Here is a 13,298-nt window from a genome sequence, read left to right as displayed (position 1 = left end):
TTTGGTTTCCAACGGAGAAAAACCTGTTATTAATATTTACTTTATGAACTTCAAAATACTCGTTTCTTGTCCACCAACAAGTGTTACCTGGTAGACGTTTTTAACATTTTATTTCATATAACGGCTCTCTCTCTTTCTCTCTGGTATTTGGGTATATTTATGTGTATACCCAGGAGGGTCAGGTACACTCGACCTCTTCATCCTTCCATGACTTTGTTGGTGTGGCCAGATTAATGTATATTTCGATTTAAATATAGAATGGCTCATATAACGGCTGTATAGTGGATTGATTTATTTTGAATTTCTCGCAAAGCTACACGAGGGTTATCTATCTGCGCTAGCCATCCCTAATTTTGCAGTATAAGACTAGAGGGAAGGCAGCTAGTCATCACCACCGACGGCTAACTCTTGGGCTACTCTTTTACCAACGAATAGTGGGATTGAATGAGATATAACGTCCCCTCGACTTAAAGGGCAAGCATGTTTGGTGTGACGGGGATTCAAACTCGCGACCCTCAGATTACGAGTCGAGCGGCTGTGTAGTGTTGGCTCTCAAAGAAGTGGCAGCTTAAAGATAATTTTCAATTTCAGGTTAATATTCCTCGTGTATTCTGGACGACAGCCTGTCTATTTCTGATTGACATCGAATGGTATACAAGTATTAAATATTTTGGTTTATGTTGAATACGTGCTTTATGTATTAACTATGATACGAGCGGAGAGCAATTACAAGAAGTGAGGGCGCTGTCACGTCTGTTTTATTACGTTTACAGCGGTCTCACGTTGCTTTCCTGAGTATATGATGTTAGCAACCCAAAGCTAAACACCTATATTTAAGACTTGTCAGTTTTACGAGTCTTAGCGCTTTTTGTGTGTATGTTATTTCCATGCAACGTTACAGGACTCAAGAGAAAGCTGGTTACATGTTGTTAGGCTTAACCGGAGATTTATCTCTTCCAGCTCTACTATACCTGCACCGATTCTCTAACACATACCCAGTACAACCTCTACCGCTCTGTCACGCTGGGTTTCCGAATTTATCACGCTCGTAGTTGTAGAATACTCCCTATGGGCGACAGTCACGTGAGAGGGGGTGCTTCCCACAATAAAATTAGAACTAGGCTTTGATTATGGTTTCTACGAACAACGCAGGGGCCCTGCTTCGCTGCGCATAACAGACACAGAGGGCGGGAGGAACTGGCTATATGTTTTTCTATCTGTCTGTGAATTAGCTGGCTATGCTAGTATTTGAAACAAATGGAAATCCACCCAGTTTTACATAGACGGCTAGCTGTATGTTAATTAGGTATAGTTAGAACAATTTTTTTTTTCGTTTACTGACAGTATTCTGTGGAATTAATTGTATACTAATATAACTTTTACGCTCCTTAGCTACAGTTCACGTGGAATACACTAAGGTGCTTTCCCCTTGGGGAGGTGAAGCAGGATTAGTGAGTGTTTTTCTACCTTCGAGCAATGTGCCGTGTTGTGTGTCGATGGTAGTTGAGTGCCATGACGCGTGTGCACGTGAAACCGTGTTAGTGCAAGAACTGCGGACAGTTGAAACGGTTGGGAGAAGTTGAAGGAATGACGTTCTTGTCCTGTACGTTCTCGTACACAGTATACGGTAAGCGAGTTTAGGTGTCGTATCCGTCAAAATGTGCACCGTATTCTTAATCAGTTCACATTAGTTATAGAAATCGATTTCAACCTTTCGGTCTCTCCCCGTGCACACTTAGCACCAGAGTATTAACAACACGAGCCGAGAGAGCTATGCGTCACCGTCATCAGGCAAGCGCTTCGTAGTAGTACTCGCAACCAATCATTCGGCTAGAAGCCTTTACACTGAAGAGCAAAGACAGACAAGGCGAACCGGATAGTTCATCTTCTGCACATTCTTGGTTATTACGCAACTTTACAGGAAAATCCAAGGCAAGTGTTTCTTTCGGGCAAATGGATGTAAATTTTTTTAGTTTTTTTTTTTGTTTCAGAAGTTGTGTTTTCGCTGGTATAAAGATGAATAAAGGAAACGTGGTGTTAACGATTTAGACACGTTCGGAAAGTATCTAGTGGTTTGGTATTCTGCTTTTATACAGCGATCGATAGAGAGAAAGGGAGTGAGTGGGTGGGGACAATGAAAAACACCAACAACAAACAACCTAAATTCCAAATCTTCTCTGACATCTACAAATCACACGATTTCTTGTGTGTTTTTCTTTGCATTATTAGGATGTTATTAGAGTGATAATGTGTGACACAGTTGTAGTGTTATTCTCGTTGGAACGTACTTGTAATGACGAAGTTTGGAATGCTTTGTTGATTTATTACTCGTGATTTAACACTAGTACCGTAGAGGGAGTCGAGCGTCGAATTTACTGGTTCCAATGAACACTGTGTGTGTTGTTGTTTTTTAATAGTCAAAATTTTACGGTAAGAATTGTGCGCCCTATCTATCTATGTTTGGCATGTGATATAAGTGCTTACGTCACTTGTAGTTATTTGGAACCGTGGCTGTGGTCGAAGTTGCGATTACAGGGAACTTTTTCTAAGATAACGACTCTATATCAAGACTCGTATACGTAATATAATGTATAAAGAAAACTAGAAGTGGCTGTTCCTTCAGTCACATACAAATCTTAGTGTATTGCCGAATTCTAGATGCCATCACTCGAAATGTCTTATAGGAATGTTTCTTGCTGAGAAACATTGGTTTTGGAGCGTTCTGAAGTAGTTTAGGTACTTGTAAATCCAAGTGAGTTATTTTGTCATACCTGTCTGATTGATTTTGATTAGATAAAGTGATATGTCATAGTTGTATAGAAGATTAATAATTGGTTAACATGTTTGATTTTCCCATGACAACCAACTTGATTTTCGCTTATTTATTTATTGAGTGTATGTATTTCCAAAAGTGAACTATACATGCATAGTTCTATGAAACTGAATGATGTTATTGATTACAATACCTGGAGCACATAGTTCTACAAAACAGTGATGTTATTGTCTCACAGGAGATTTAATTGATAACAATACCTGAAGCACATAGTTTTATAAAACAGTGATATTATTGTCTCTCAGGAGTTTTAATTGATAACAATACCTGAAGCACATAGTTTTATAAAACAGTGATATTATTGTCTCACAGAAGTTTTAATTGATAACAATACCTGAAGCACATAGTTTTATAAAACAGTGATATTATTATCTCACAGGAGTTTTAATTGATAACAATACCTGAAGCACATAGTTTTATAAAACAGTGATATTATTGTCTCACAGGAGTTTTAATTGGTAACAATACCTGAAGCACATAATTTTATAAAACAGTGATATTGTCTCACATGAGTTTTAATTGATAACAATACCTGAAGCACATAGTTTTATAAAACAGGAGTTTTAAATGATTATAGTAATTCAACTGACCTTGGACAAGTTTAATAGCTACAGTTTTTAATAATTTATCAGCACAACTTGTTTCATTCATCGTCCTCAGAAACGATCAAAAGAAACGGGGAGGTAGAAAAAAAAGGTCATTTATGTTTATGCTGTACCATCCTCCATTCCTCCCATAAAAAAAGAAGAGAACAAATATTGTGAGGTCATCTAGTGATGCAAACGACAACCTTAGTTGCTTAGTTCTCTCTTCATGAAATGACTTGTTATTTCTAAGTTACAAACAAACGTACCTGTGCCCAGTGACAGTAACATTTAAGTTAATCTATGAATTTCAATTACTTCACAGATTTTTTAAAAGGTTAATTGTGTTATATTCTTGGCTTCACTCAGAGCAAAAGTTCTGAACTTCTTGTATCACCTATCACAAAAATTAATTGTTGAACATTTCAGCCATGCTAAAACCCACTCCACAATAACATACAGTAAATCTACGTTTTAATTATTTAAGTTACGCCACATTTTGAAGTTTGAATGATAGTGTAATTAATTACTAACAGTTTAATGTAGAATATGCTGTTTGCGAAATACAATTTGGCTTCAACGTTATTCATGTCTGTTCTGCTGGCATTTCAAAAGTGAATGTTGAGCTTTGTTTGCGTGCACAGCTTTTTAACTTAACTGACTGAATCATTGTTGCATATTTATAGTTTGAAACTTTGGATGTTTTCAAGGCACCAAACTATCGAATTAAATATTTTCTAATAAAGATAAATTAACGGAATAAATATGGAAATACAAAATGAAACTTAAAACTATTTTTCAATAACAACGGAATGCTTTCTCCAGCACACAGTAAACAGTCGCGTACTGATTTATTTCGTCTTTAGTAATTCATGACTTTGTAAATTTGCTCCGACTCCTTTGTTTTACTTTATTACGACAAATTTAATGGAAAACACATTCATGAAAGTATTGTACGAATATTTTATTTATCAGCCAGTGGTAACCAACCTCTCTATCTTAATACATAACAGTAGCTATACACTTGTATGTTGTAAGTGTTACAGACTTTTTTTCCACTGTCTGTTTCTTGCCTACACTAGTTTTTTCTAGATTTATATCAGTTCAAAAATATTGAAGTTGCTCCCATATTAATACTAAAACTACTGGTTAATGAGTTGCTATGCTGTAAAATTTAGTGTAGAAATGAGCTTTTTGAAATGTATTTTGGAGTTCATCAAATATATTTTAAGAAAAAAACATTGGGAGAATATATAAGAATGGACTGTAGAGGGGCATAATTTATAGGTAGATAGCGGAAGGGGATTTCCTAAACTTGAAGGCGGGGCAAATGACATTTTAAAGAGATATTGCTAATAAGGCCGGATTAAGACATTTATACGCAAATTTTGTCAAAGCGTAAGTTCCAGAGCTGAAATGGCTCGGGAAGAGGGGTTAAGCGAGGTTAGCCTCCTTTGTTCCCCTCACACCAGACCTATGTGAAATGACCCTTCTAGCAGTAACTAGGTTCTTCTGTAGGAACCGCTTCTCTCGTCCATTTTCCACTATCGTCTAATTAAACTTACATAATAAAAAAATGGGTTATACTCCAGATATTATTTCAATATTGAAGCACAATCCTCAGTAGGTTATACTCCAGGTACGATTTCAATATTCAAGCATAATCCTAAATGAGTTACACTCTAGATACGATTTCAATATTCAAGCACAATTCTCAATGGGTTACACTCTAGATATGATTTCAATATTCAAGCACAATTCTCAGTGTGTTACACTCTAGATACGATTTCAATATTCAAGCATAATCTTAAATGGGTTATACTCCAGATATGATTACAATATTGAAGCACAATTCTCTAGACGTTGCACTTGCAATACGATCAATATTTGACAGTGCCAACGATCTAGATTCTTATCCCACGATTCATAGTATCATCGAGTGTTTATACTAAATTCAGTAAATAGAATCTGAAGATAAAACTGTGTATCTTATGCTAGTTGGTTTTCTTATCCAGCTATGTAAATCTATAGATAAGCTGTATGTATGTGTATATATTACGTGGTACAGAGATCTCTTGAAACTACAGTTATCAGTGGTGACCTATGTGGTTGTCTTAACATGTAATAACAGCAGTTATATAGTTTTATCTGATAAGTATACACACACCTAAGCAATGAATTGTCAATAGTAAGAGCCCATTAATCTAAAGACTATCTTGTATTTACATACGTGCTCAAGGCCTTCGCGGGTCTTGCAGTGTTTTCTGTTTTGGTAAGACATTAAATACTAAACTACTTTCTGGTAAATATATTATACAATAAACTCGCAGAAGCTGTGAATTTTTGGATAAAGGTGTGTATTATAGATTTCACTTTTTCTTTTTAACAAACTTGTTTTGTTCATTTTTCTGCCTATAAGAGATCCTGTGTTCTTTGCCATCTAGTTTTGTAAACATCTTCCATATTTTTCTAAATTACCGTATGTTAAAACTGGAAAATGACGTGATGCGTATTGTAAGATTTTACCCTTTTAAAATATTTATTTGATAAAATAGTTTTTGTTCCAATCAGTATGCTCTTACCACGCCAGGATTACCTTCTTTCGAGAGTTAGCTTGTACAGATATTCCAATGCTTGGTTTCTTTTAATACTTTGATTGTGTAGCAGGGAACATGCAACACACACTTTCAAAAACATGCCCGATATCGCTTGTTTAAACTTTTCCTTTGTCACGGGAAAGTCGGAGACATCAGCCATGTTCTGCACTACAAAGCGACGTTTGACGTCAGTGACCGGATTATGTTGCGGTCGTGCAGAAAGCAGATGGTAGAAACACAAATTCGTGTTCTTGTTCAACGAATTCTTGCTATTCTATCTCCCCCACTCCTCACCATACTCGCCCCTGCCTACCTCTGTCTCTTCTCATATTTAGTTCCCCAAGGTCCACTGAATCCCTTGGGGCTTAACGTTACCTCTGTATGGTCTGGTGTTTGAATACAGTAAGCTCGTGCAGAGAAGGTTATTAATTAGGTGTGACTGAATTTATGGGCGGATAAAAGAAAAGAGGTTCTTGGTGTGGGCGGTGGAAATAAGCTGATTGTCAGAGGGGTTGGGGAATTTGGATGTAATGAACTCGTGTTATAATTGTGTGCACTCAAGCGCAGTTAAGTAGATGTCAGACCTCGTTGACCGGAGTGGGAATTAGTGGTGGAAATTTGAAGATGAATTAATTTAGGAAGTTGCAAATAAATCAGTTGTTCTGTGTAATAATTGTTCTTAATTATGTACTATTTTTCAGCTGAATGACTTATTTGTAGTTTAAATTATGGCGCGAGTCTTCATTCAAATATGGCAGCACATAATCGTATATCTAGGATATCAATTGTAACCTTACTAGTTTTGTTGTTTAAGTCTTAGGAAACAATGCAAGTGGAAAGTTTGCATTCTTCACTGAATTAATTCATTCGAGCTTCTCCTGTCGTGCGTGATAGATAGGTAATACGCAAACGTTGTCTTAAAGTTGATGTTGCAAAAACAATGCACTAATATATAACTTTTCTGTTGGGTGTTTTCAACTCTTCGACAGAGTTGAGTGCTCATATGTTTCATATTCATTGTTTCAAATTTCAGTTGAGTTAATAAGTATGTATAATAAAGCCTTATACTTACAGCAATGAAATTTGAGCGCCCTTTTTTAGAAAAATTACGTCACAGTGCCACACTTGTACAAAGTATAAATTTCACTGGTTAATTTTTCAGTCAGATAGGTTTTGATTTAATAGTCAGAGGTAGAGCCTTTAGCATAACGAGTTGGTTAATAATAATTAATAATATAGTTTGTATTGTGTTCACTAATGATTTCGTATTCCGTTGTAAGTTAATGTAATGCAGAAAAAGTAGTAGTTGTTACGTACGACTTGAAACAGTGGAAATTTAATTAAACTGGTGTGATCCTCGGTTTGATTACGTTGGCTTGTTATTGTTCAAGATATTGTGGTAAAAATAGTTTAACGAGTACTATATCTAACGTTTGGTTGAATCTTCAACAAAACTAACACTTTGTTGTATACAATGATAATAAATTGTCTAACATGTTGGTTGATTCCCAGAAGTGAACTCAGGTTAGCTGACATTCGAGTAACAATAAAACCAAAAATTGTATGTGAAATGATATTTTGAGACCTCGGACTAGAAACAGATCTAGTCCAGCTCCTTCTTCTCTTCATTTTTGTTTGTTTGCAAAGTCCACCAATCCGTATATGTTAGTTTTTATTTGCAATGTCCACCAATCCGTGTATGTTAGTTTTTTGTTTGCAAGGTCCACCAATCCGTGTATGTTAGTTTTTGTTTGCAATGTCCACCATTCCGTGTGTTAGTTTTTGTTTGCAATGTCCACCAATTCGTGTGTTAGTTTTTTGTTTGTAATGTCCACCAATCCGTGTATGTTAGTTTTTTGTTTGCAATGTCCACCAATCCGTGTATGTTAGTTTTTTGTTTGTAATGTCCACCAATCCGTGTATGTTAGTTTTTTGTTTGCAAGGTCCACCAATCCGTGTATGTTAGTTTTTGTTTGCAATGTCCACCATTCCGTGTATGTTAGTTTTTGTTTGCAATGTCCACCAATCCGTGTGTTAGTTTTTTGTTTGTAATGTCCACCATTCCGTGTATGTTAGTTTTTGTTTGCAATGTCCACCAATCCGTGTGTTAGGTTTTTGTTTGTAATGTCCACCAATCCGTGTATGTTAGTTTTTTGTTTGCAATGTCCACCAATCCGTGTATGTTAGTTTTTGTTTGTAATGTCCACCAATCCGTGTATGTTAGTTTTTTGTTTGCAATGTCCACCAATCTGTGTATGTTAGTTTTTTGTTTGCAATGTCCACCAATCCGTGTATGTTAGTTTTTTGTTTGCAATGTCCACCAATCCGTGTATGTTAGTTTTTTGTTTGCAATGTCCACCAATCCGTGTATGTTAGTTTTTTGTTTGCAAAGATCCGTGTATGTTAGAGAGGGAAATAATCTGTACATCAATAAATCCATCTTCATTTATGTTTCATAAGGGTGTTCAGGAATTCTCTGCCGGAGGCTTTTCTCCTATCAGTCGTTTCACGAGGTTGAGAACTGTGGATTGGATTGGTTCTTCGTTATCTATACAGTAAAAAGCAAGAATGGGTTCTGAGCCATGTAAGATTCTCCATTACTTTGAATATATTATCATGTAATTAAATGCCTTTTTACGTATGGCAGGTCATGATTACAGCCGTAGGCTATGGAATATATAAATGTAACTTTGATTACAGTTTATTACAGTTATTTAGCACTCGAAAAACATGTCTGGAAAAAACCCTACAGAAAAAGTCGTGTTTTTGAATATGCGCATGCGTATTATACTTACGCTTATCTGTACACGTAAGGCCTGTTCATATGTGCATCTGGCTCGCATATGTGAAAGAATATAACAAATATTTATGACACACAGTAAGTATGTGTATTTTACCGCGTGGATCATCTCGTACTTTTTATATTTGTTTATAACGTCCTCCGAGGGGCTTGTATACGTTTTCCCGGTTTTACTTGCCTCACTAACAGTCAGTAATCACAAACTTTTTTTTTAATGTGCAAATTCATACAATGAGCTATCTGAATTGTATTTTTCACCAGCAGTTTAGCGTTGCAAACTTACCACTGACCCACCAGAGAACCATCTTATATTTTTCTGAAGAAATATTCTCCTTGTTTAGGGTTAGCTGCAGGCTTAACAAAATAAATGAACATTCTAACAGTTAGTTGCTTTGGTTTTTCTTGAAAAATAGTAAAATGGTACATTTCATATCTTACAACCTATAATTCAATGGATTTACATACAACAATATAACTTGCACAATTAAGTTACAATAATATAACTTGCATAATTAATATTTTATATGTAAATTTATCAATTTAAGCTCAGCCTTTTAGTTAAAAAAACGGAATAGACATTTTCAAATTAAATCGGATGCAGTGCTAGAATTTGGGGTTTGATCTCCGTTGCGGACAAATAGTGTAACCAAACCATCGTGCATCATAGCTTTAAAACTCAAACACTTACTAGGGGTATAGCGAATGTAAAGGTACTCATTTTCTGTGAAACACCAGCGTCAAGATTTTATATGTGTATATATATATATAATGTTTTTGTCTTTTTTGTTTATTCTAGAGCTTAGTGTGACTTTCGAAATTCGTAATGCGTACATGATTTTTCGGTGGAGCGCTAAACTACAAGTACTATTTTTCCTATTTTGCTTTTAAACTAATGAACTGAGCGTGTATGTAACTTTAGCCCGATGGACTGAAATTTATGAAGTGATCTTTGGAAATGAAGCGTGAACTTGCAACGCAGCGAATAATGTCTTTTAATGAGTTACTTTTCCTGATGTTTTACAGGAATTATATTAAAAGAAAAAAAGAGAGAGAATTTTACTATAATAGACGTATACGTCCTAAACTCCGATCTCGGAAACTACCGCACCGATCATTACCAATTGCAACTGGTAATATGATTTTATAACCAGGTAGTATTTTTATAGCTGAGCAATAAATAAAACAAATGAAGTTTCCATAAAAAAATATATATTTCCAACCAATAGAAGTAAGTTTCAGATTTAACCAATAAAAATTACCATCAGAAAAGAGTAAGATTCGGATGTGAAACAATCGAAAAACAAACTTAAAAAGATTTTTCCTTAGTAAAAATCTTATGAGCGTTGCAGTACAAACATAAGATACTTTCACTTTGCCAAGAGATACTTCAGTGAAACTTACTCTGTGATGTAGTACTGTCATGACAGTTCATCTTTAAACTATAATTATAATAAAATCCTTTTCATTATGGATGTTAAACATTACTGAATGTCAAAATACATTGTTTTAGAATTGTTAGACAATTTCACAGGTCTAATAGTCTTCCACAGGAACTAGCAGCTACACCTGACGGAAGACCGGGTATTTCAACTAGTCTATATGAACACAAATTTATTAAAATTATTGATCGGGCAATATTTAAATTACAGGAGAAAAAAAGAAAGGTTGTTTAGCCAGTTATTATATATCAAAAAATCGGTTCTAATCAATCTGTTATGTGAATTTACTGTCTTTTACTTAGGTGTAGGGGACGGCTAGTTTATCACAGTTGTTCACCGTTAAACAGTGACAGATTCGGATACCACGATTAAAGCGAAAAGAAACACGGATGTTGACAAAATAACACTTACGAATTTTATGATTTTCGATACGCTCCCCAGTGCACAGCGGTATGTTAGCGGACTTACATCGCTAGAAACTGAGTTCGATACCCATGGTGGGCAGAACACTGTGTGTGTTTTTCTTATAGCAAAGCCACAAAGGGCTATCTGCTCAGCTCACCGAGGGGAATCGAACCCTGATTTTAGCGTTGTAAATCCGGAGACATACCGCTGTACTAGCGGGGAGCAGGGCAGAACACAGATAGCCCGTTTTGTAGCTTTCTGCTCTATTACAACCAAGAATCAAGCATATTTTTAGATACCCGTTTTGGTTGTTAAGATATTCTCAATTTCTGAAATAGACCAGCAAAACACTCCTAGAAAACAACAAAGTTTTGAGAGTTATATTTTAAACATGTTACATTTGTTAACATTCACGTGTTGACTTGGGTTATAAGGTGTTGAGGACGAATATTCCGCAATGACAGAAAGGAAAATATATAAAATTTCACTTTTAATATACAATATTTTTAATATACAAATGTTTGTTTGTTTCACAACGGTTAAAGTCCCACATGTAAATAATATATAAATAATTTATGGACGAATTGAGGAGAGAGGACATGAAGAGAGAAGGAGAAACGTTTGGTTTAGTTTGTTTCAAATTTCGCACAAAACTACACGAAGGCTGTTTGTGCTAGCCGTCCCTAATTTAGCACTTTAAGATTAGAAGGAAGGCAGGTAGTCACCACCACCCACCGCCAACTCTTGGGCTACTCTTTTATCAACGAATGGTGGGATTGACCGTTACAATATAACGCCCCCACGGCTGAAAGAGCGAGCATGTTTGGTGTGACGGGGATTCGAATTCGCGACCCTCAGATTACGAGTCGAGTGCCTTAACCACCTTGCCATGCCGGGCCAATGTACAATGGAGGTATATGAAGAGCTCCCTTCTAGTACAGCGGTAAGTCTACGGATTTACAACGCTAAGATCAGGGGTTCGATTCCCCTCGGTGGGCTCAGAAGATAGCCCGATGTGGCTTTGCTATAAGAAAACACACACAACACACAGTATATGAAGAATGATATCTTTCGATAATCAAACTCGATATAGATATGTTCACTAAAATCAAAGAAAAACAACGTTTAAGCTTTCGACCACGTACTTTACTAAAATCACCGTTATTGTAACATAATCATAAAGTAACTTGATAAAACAAACATTAACGTGATAATAGGAAGCATTTATTAAACGTTTCGGAATCCTCACAATTATATCATCAGTAATGTAGAGGAAGAAACAAACAATATTTGTATTTACAACAGGAGTATGTACACAAGAGTAAACAATTTGAATATACTTATATAAGTGAAGAAAACGAAAACGTGGCACAGTGGAAATAAGTTTAAATCTCGTGTAGACTGTATGCTATTTAGGTACGGAAGGATAGTTTTTATGTATGTAATGTTTCTTTTACAAGATGTTCAGTTCCATGTTTGACTGTTGAGAGAATTTTAAAATTGGAGAGAGAAATCGGATGTCCTGTTTCTTCATTGTACTGATAGATTCAGGAAGGTTTGTAACCATTTTATAACCTTTGTAACTTTTCTTCCATTTTATCTAGATATACCCGTATCCTGTGCTTATACCTTTAAAGGAGACGTTTGTTATAGGAGGCCTTACAGACTCCGAACGTATTTAGGTAGATAAGATGTAAACAATGGGCAGACGTCAAATGATCTTTGTAGCGGAGAAAACTTTTGAGTCCGAAATTTGATTTCATAATAATTTTCTGGTCAGTTTATAAATAGTAAATGTTAAGTACTTTTTTTAACTGTTACAAACCCTTCTAACTCTGCTGTCATCACAATACAGAAACAGGACATCCAATTTCTCTAACTTTCTCAACATTCAAACATGATATTAAACTTTTTATAAAAAAATATTATACATAAAACCTCTCCTTCCGTCCCAAAATAACACTATGTAACACAAGGTTTGTTCCTGGATAGTATGTGTTACTGCTTAATTGCTTATGTTGTAAAAGTACAGAAAATGGCCATTATTCCCTTAAAACTTTGCTTTTGTGACCTGGATAATGAAATTAAGAAATTAACCTATTTTCTATGTAAAAACGGGCAAATTTGCAAATTTTCATTTACATAAGGTCTGAATAAAACAACACATGTATCAAGATTTACATATATTTATACTAAAGTTATACAAAAATGTTTAGAAGTGAATAGTTTTTCAAGATTTGGGACTGTAATGTAAATCACTTTGATGTATCAGCCCCCCAAATACAGTCTACCATCATGTTTTCGTTATACGCTCCCAGGTCACAAAAGCAAAGTTTGAAGAGAAAAATAGATCTTTTCCATTTACTTTAGGCATAAGCAGTTGGGAAATAACACTTTCTGCCCAGGAAGAAGAAAAAGCAAAATTTCTGTTACATAGTGTTTATACTCTTAACACATTTCAATCATTTCAGTTATATCACGTTTTCGTTTTCTCGACATATTCAAATTGCCTACTTTTGCTCTACGTAGATCTATGATTGCGATGCTTGTTTTGATTTCTGTGCTGGTTTATGACCTGTAACTTGTTAGCAGCATTACATCTTATTGATTCAGATGTTTGTATTACTATCAGACATAGCG

General features: G+C 35.4%; 1 protein-coding gene across 8 annotated transcripts in view; it reads left to right on the top strand.

Annotated features, from left to right (window-relative positions):
- The first annotated feature begins 822 nt into the window (after positions 1-822).
- The window catches only part of LOC143240207 (uncharacterized), a 46,177-nt gene continuing 33,701 nt past the window's right edge, over positions 823-13,298 (top strand). The window contains exon 1 of one of the 8 annotated variants that reach the window (XM_076482301.1): positions 823-1,627. The gene's annotated coding sequence lies outside the window, so the exon portion shown is untranslated. Of the gene's footprint in view, positions 2,753-5,633; positions 5,771-8,482; positions 8,599-13,298 lie in introns of those variants that run through there. The other 7 variants (XM_076482296.1, XM_076482303.1, XM_076482304.1 and 4 more) reach the window with 7 other exon arrangements.

The sequence above is a fragment of the Tachypleus tridentatus genome, chromosome 13 (genome assembly GCF_004210375.1).
Source record: "Tachypleus tridentatus isolate NWPU-2018 chromosome 13, ASM421037v1, whole genome shotgun sequence".
NCBI classification, from domain to species: domain Eukaryota; kingdom Metazoa; phylum Arthropoda; class Merostomata; order Xiphosura; family Limulidae; genus Tachypleus; species Tachypleus tridentatus.
This window is presented reverse-complemented; position numbering and strand designations above follow the sequence as displayed.